At 40.1% G+C, this 7,046-nt stretch overlaps 1 pseudogene; it reads right to left on the bottom strand.

Annotated features, from left to right (window-relative positions):
• Window positions 1–459: 459 nt before the first annotated feature.
• On the bottom strand, window positions 460–667 carry LOC106559234 (annotated as a pseudogene).
• Between the last annotated feature and the right edge of the window lie 6,379 nt (window positions 668–7,046).

Genomic DNA, 7,046 nt, shown 5'->3' with positions numbered 1-7,046 from the left:
TAGCCTTTTCAAATTGGCTTCTTTCACTTAGTATTATGCGTTTAAGGTTCCTTTATGTCTTTTTGTGGCTTGATAGCTCATTTATTTTTAGTTTTTTATTTTGAAATCGTTTCGGTATAGAAATACAAAACATGTTGGAACAAAAGAAAACACAAAGCATATAGACACATTTTTACTCCATGAGCTTCTCAAATCCTCATTTGTTCACCAATCCCCAAGATAAAAAATTCTTCTAAAAAATATTCAGCAGTCCCTGGATGGCACAGTTGGTTGAGTGAACAACTCTTGTTTTAGGCTCAGGCCCTGATCTCAGGATCTTGAGACTGAACTCCCATTGGGCTCTGAGCTCAGTGAGGAGTCAACTTGAGTTTCTCTCTCTCTCTCCTTCTCCTCCTCTCTGCACGTGCTCTCTCTCTCTCTAAAATGAATAAATAAATCTTTTTAAAAATAAAAAAGCATTCAGTCACCCACAATGGTGTTATTAATAGCAATATGGATCAATTTCACAAAAAAGGCCAATGAATCCAATTATAGCAAATCCTAATGCTGTTGCCATGGCAATCTTCTGGAATTCTTTTCTATCAGGTTTAGTGCATCTTTTAACCAGTCAAACTGAGTCCTTCACAAACTGCTGACTTGGCTCAATGAACTGCCTTACCTAATCCATGACACCTGCCGACCAACATCTCAGATGCCAGGGATATGTAGCACAGAAGTGGACAAGCTCATTTCTTTATAGCACTTAGTAATATTCCATTGCCTGCATGTACTAAGGTTTATTTATCCAATCACCTACTGAAGGATATCTTGGTTGCTTCCAAGTTCTTGCAATTATGGAACAAAGCTGCTATAAACATCCATCTGCGGGTGTTGTGTGGACACAAGCATTCTACTCCTTTGGGTAGATACCAAAACAGGAGCACAGTTGCTGAATTGAATAGTAAGAGTATATGTGATTTTGTAAGAAAGTTCTAAACTTTCTGCCAAAGTGGCTCCACCATGTTGACTTCTTGTAAGAAATAAATGAGCTTTTGTCTTGCTCTACATCCTCACAAGCATTTGATGTTGATAGTGTTTTGGATTTTCACCATTCTAATAGATGTGTGGTTTCTCATTGTAGCTTTAATTTGCAACTCTTTAAAAAAAATATTTTATTTATTTATTCATGAGAGACACACATAGAGAGGCAGAGACATAGGCAGAGGGAGAAGCAGGCTCCCTGCAGGGAGCTAGCTATGGGACTCGATCCCAGGACCCCGGGATCACGATCAGAGCCAAAGGCAGATGTTCAACCACTGAGGCACCCAGGTGCCTCTAATTTGCAGTTCTTAATGATATGGAGATCTCTATATGATATGGAGCATCTTTTCATATGTTTACTTACTATTTGTATGTCTTATTTGTTGAATTGTCTGTTCTGGTCATTTGCCCATTTTGGGTAACAGTCTTTTATCAGATATGTCTTTTGCAAATATTTTCTCCTAGTATGTAGCCTGTCTTCTCATTGTTTTGGTACTAGCTTCATTATGCTAGTAAGTTTTTGAGAATTTTTAAAACACCATATTCATAACAGATATTGGTTTGTAGTTTTCTTGTGATATCTTTGTTTAGTTTTGGTATCAGGGTAATAATGGCCTCTTAGGATGTGTTGGAAAGGGTTCTCACCTCTTCTATCTTTTGAAAGACTTTGTAAAGGATTAATGTTACTTCTAACATCTGGTAGAATGAAACAGTGAAACTATCTGTTCCTGGGTTTTCTTTGTGGGAAGCTTTATGATTATTGATTACTTGCTATAGGTCTGTTCAAAATTTGTTTCTTATTGACTCAGTTTTAAGAGTCCATGTCTTCCCATGAATTTGTCCATTTCATCTGGGTTATTTAACTTGTTGGTATACAATACTGCTCCCCCACCTCCTTTTTAAGAGAGGTATAGGGGGAAGAGCAAAGGGAGAGAGAAGATCTCCAGGAAACTCCCTGCTGAGCACAGAGCCCAACATGTGGCTTGATCTCACAACTCTGAGACCACAACCCGACCAAAAACCAAGATTTGGAACTCAACTGGTTGCACCACCAGGTGCCCTGAGAAATTAGGTCTTATTCACCATCTGTTAAGTAATGGGTTGCTTCTCTCCTGCTACTTTTTAGATTTTCTTTTTCTTTCGTTTTCAGAAGTTTGATTTTGATGTGCCTAGAGATGGCTCTCTGAGTTGGTTCTATTTGTAGTTTGTGAAGATTCTTGAATGTATATATTAATGTTTTTCATGAAAATAAGGACAATTTTGGCCATAATTTCTTCAAATATTCTTTTTCCCTTTCTCCTCTATTGCCAGGATTCCCGTTATGTATTTTGACACGTGATGGTGTCCTATAGGTCCCCTTTAGTTCTGTTCATATTTCTTGACTCTTTTCATTCCTTTCCCCAGTGCAGATAAAGGTTCATTGGTCTACCTTCAAGTTTGCTGGCCTTTTGTCTGCATGCTTAAATCTGATACTGCCTTAGTGAATTTTTCACTTCAGTTATAATTTTAAACAACAGTTTAATTTTTTGTATTTTTTTCTAATTGATATTTTCCATTTGGTAAGACACCTTTCTTAAACTTCTCTTTAGTTCTTGAAACATGCTTAACTCTTGTTTAGTTTTTTTAACATATTTAAAATAGACTTCAAAGCCTGTCTAGAAGACCAGTATGTGGGCTTTTCAGGGACAGTCTCTGTTATGTGTTTATTTCCCTGCCTGTAAACCATAATTTCTTGTTTCTTTCCATGTCTCATTACTTAGTATTGAAACCAGACTTTTAAAAGGACTCTGGAAACCAGATTATCTTCCCTTTCCAGGATTTGTTGTTGTTAATTTGTGTTGTTTATTTGGTATATTTTCTGACCTAATTGTGTAATGTGGTCTCTGAAATCTCTGCTCATTGAGCTTAGTTGTCAGCTAGTAACTGGGGACAGCTTTCCACAGATTTCCCAGTCTTTGCCAAGGGTTTGTGTGTGTGTTTGTGCTGGGGCCCACCTCTCCCAATGTCAGGCAGATGATAACTCTGCCTTCCCCTTCATTCCCTGCTGTGAAGAGCCTCAAGGTCAGCCTTTTTAGGTCTTTCCTGGGCACATGCACAACCCACGCATGCACACTTCCCTACATATGCACATGACTTTCTAGATTCCCAGCAACATGACAGAACTTTTCACAGCCCCTGTAGACATCTCATTTCTCAGATTTTCCCTTGAAGCTTTTTGGTTAGCCTATTATCTGCCCTGCTGTTATGCTCTGTATCATATGGCCACAAAGCTAATCAATTTCCTATAATATTAATAAGTGCCCCATGGTAAAGGCTTTTTGCACTGGGTGAGCTGTGAGTCCGGTAAAATAAAGATAGCCTTATGATTGAGATATTCCAGGGAATGCCCAGACAGGCCAAGTAATGGCCATGCTTTGGGAATGAGGTTTGGAAAGATTTCTAATCCATTCCCAGAGTATTATTTCCCCTCTATTAACTGCCATGCTTGGTTTTCACCTTGATTTTTTTTTTTTAAGTTTCAGAGGTAGAGTTTAGTGATTCGTTAGTTGCATATAACACCCAATACTCATTAATTACATCAAGTGCCCTCTTTAATGCTTATCACCCAGTTACCCCATTCCCTACCCCTTCCCCTCCAGCAATCCTCAGTTTGTTTCAGAGTTAAGAGTCTGCAAATAATATATCTGATAAAGGGTTAGTATCCAAAATATAAAAAGAACTTATAAAACTCAACACCCAAAAAACAATCCAATTTGAAAATGGGCAGAAGACATAAACAGACATTTCTCCAAAGAAGACTACAGATGGGGCATCTGGGTAGCTCAGTGGTTGAGGGTCTGCCTTTGGCTCAGGTTGTGATCCCAGGGTACTGGGATAGAGCCCTACATTGGGCTTCCCCAAGGAGGAGCCTGCTTCTCCCTCTGCCTATATCTTTGCCTCTCCCTCTGTGTTTCTCATGAATAAATAAATAAAATCTTTAAAAAAGACTACAGATGGCCAACAGACACAGGAAAAGACGCTCAACATCACTCATCACCAGGGAAATACAAATCACAAGGTGGGACAGCAGGAAGATGTGTAGTCACAGAGGGACCACTGGCCATGGCCACACTTGCCTTTGCAAGGAGCCATGCCTACCCTAGTGAGGATGGGCTTGGAGTCCTGGTACTGCTCATAAGCACAGTAGTCACAGAAGGGAGCCTCTTGTCCTAATGCCATGCCTGCCACCCTTATCTGGTAGACCACACTTGGACAGGGTTGACGCATGACCACTAACAGATGCAATGGACCTTGCAAAAAAACTTAGCCAATTCACCTCACAGTCAGCAGCTAGGTCTTAGAGATTTAACACCTTAGGAGAACTTAACTTCCATGGGGTGTTCATGGGTGAAAGATATGTCCACGGCACCTCCATCAGCTTCAACGAGCAATGTTTCAAGGTTCAGGGTGGACTCTGCCTGCCTTCCTCTGAGCTTGCAATTTGGAATGAGAAGAGGGGGAGCACAGTGCACAGTAAGAAGTACTCTGCACAAGCAGCAAGTACTCAGCACAGGCAATACTCTACAGTCCACAGAGGCAACTGGGTGCCAGCAGATGGCAGGCTCGGCTCAGATAGATTACCCCCTGGGAGAAGCATTCGCAGTTAAAAGGCATTCCCTGAGGCCAGTTGCAAGCAACTCAATCCATCCTGTTCAGGAAGACAATTGTTTGACTTGGTTGTAACAAATTAGCATTTGTTAAGTGGAGCTCAGGGTGCCTTATGGTGAGTCTGGGTTAACAACAACAACAAACAGCACTAGGAAATTGAAATAGAGAAGTTTATTATTCACAGGTCCTGGGGGAAGTACTTATCTCCAAGGGGTCACACAGGGACTTCAAGACAGGGTGCAGGCAGAAAGGCAGGGCCTGGGGCTCATGCCTTTATAGGGTCCAAGGGTGTAGTGCTTTGGGTACCCTTCCCACCAAGGCCAAACTGGTCATTTCAAAAACAATGGGGTTTTGGTAACCTCTTGGGGTTTTATCTAAGGGATGCACACAGTGAGGGCCCTGAGAGGTGGGGGCTGGGGGGGGGGGGGGGCGGGGAAACACTTGCTTAGAAGGGCTAATGGGGAGTCATACCCAGAGCATATGTCTGCTTGTGAGTCTGAGGGCTACCTAGGGCATGTGCTCCAGGAAGGGGGCAGTGTCAGTTCAAGGCTCCCCAGGCTGCCTGGCCACACAGAATGGATGTTAAGGAAGCAACACCATGGAGCAGCTTAGCTGAACTCCTGACATTCATAGTGTCATGGTGAGCAGGTCATCAAGGTCCATCCATGTTGTAGCATGAGTCAAAATTTCCTTATTTTTAAGGCTGAATAGTATCCCATTGGATTTACCCACTACCATATATACAAGTATATATTTTGTTTATCCATTCACTGTCCACGGACACTTGGGCTGCTTCCAGCTCCTAGCTTCATGAACAAGGCTACTATGAATGTGGATGTGCACATACCTTTCGAGTTCCTGCTTTCAATTCTTTTTGGGTATATACCAAGAAATAGGATTATTACTGGATTACATAGTAATTCTGTTTATTTTTTTCAAAGCCACTGTTTCCTTGTTGGTATTCTGTTTAGATGATATGTTCATTGATGTAAGTGGGGTGTTAAAGTCCCCTAGTATTATCATATTATTATCAATGTGTTCCTTTATGTTCCTTATGAAGTATTTTATGTTTGAGTGCTCCCATGTTGAGTGCATAAATATTTACAATTATTGTATCTTTTTGTTGGACTGTCCCCTTTATAGAATACCTTTCTTTGTCTCTTTCTATAGTCTTTGTTTTAAAATCTATTTTGTCCCATATTAGTATTGCTATCCTGCCTTTCTTTTGACATCCATTTGCATGATAAAGATTTCTCCATCCCCTTGCTTTCAATCCTCATGGGTCTTTAGGTCTGAAATGAGTAGACAGCATATATAGATGGGTCTTGGTTTTTTATTCACTGTCACCCTCTGTCTTTTCATTGGAGTGTTTAGTCCATTTATATTCAAAATAATTATTGATAGCTATGTATTTATTGACATTTTGTTACTTGTTTTGTAGTTGTTTCTGAAAATTTTCTCTGATTCTTTCTTCTCTTTCTCTCTTAAGTGATTTGATGGTTTTCTTTAGTGATATACTTGGATTTCCTTCCTCCTTATTCTTTGCATATCTATTAGTGGTTTCTGATTTGTGGTTACCATTCAGTTTGTATGTAACATCTTCTGCATACAACAGTCTATATTAAGTTGATGGCTATTTAAGAGTGAACACATCCTTTACTCTTCTCCTCACTACATTTTAGGTATATGGTGTTATATTTTACATTCTTTTACTTTGTGGATCCCGATTGGTTTTTACAGATATACTTATTTTTCATACACTCATTTATGATTTGTCCTTTCCACTCACAGTCCTCTTTAATATTTCTTGCAGGGCTGGTTCAGTTGTCACGACCCTTTAGTTTTTGTCTGGGAAACTCTTTATCTCTTCTTCTAGTCTGAATAATAGCCATACTGGGTAGAGTATTCTTGGCTGCATTTTTCTCCCCTTTCAGCACCTTGAATATATCATGCTGCTCTATTCTTGCCTGCAAAGTTTCTGCTGAAAATTCCACTCATAGCCTTTTATGGTTTCTCTTATTTGTAACTGTCTTCTTTTTGTCTGCTGCTTTTAATTTTTTTCTTTCTTGCTATTTTTTGGCATTTTATTTATATTTTTTAAAGATTTTATTTATTTACTCATGAGAGATACACAGAGAGAGGCAGAGATATAGGCAGAGGGAGAAGCAGGCTCCCTGCAGGGAGCCTGATGTGGGACTCAATCCCAGGACCCCACCCAGGATCATGCCCTAAGCCAAAGGCAGATGCCCAACCACTGAGCCACCCAGGTGCCCTGTTATTTTTTGCCTTTTTAATTACTATGTATCTTGGTGTAGACTTCCTTGGGTTGAATGTTGAGGGGATTTCTGTACCCCCTGGATCTGTATTTCTGTTTCCTT

Source organism: Canis lupus, chromosome 1, assembly GCF_011100685.1.
Source record: "Canis lupus familiaris isolate Mischka breed German Shepherd chromosome 1, alternate assembly UU_Cfam_GSD_1.0, whole genome shotgun sequence".
NCBI classification, from domain to species: Eukaryota; Metazoa; Chordata; class Mammalia; order Carnivora; family Canidae; genus Canis; species Canis lupus.
The sequence above is the reverse complement of the archived record's forward strand: the minus strand, read 5'-3'. Positions and strand labels throughout refer to the sequence as shown.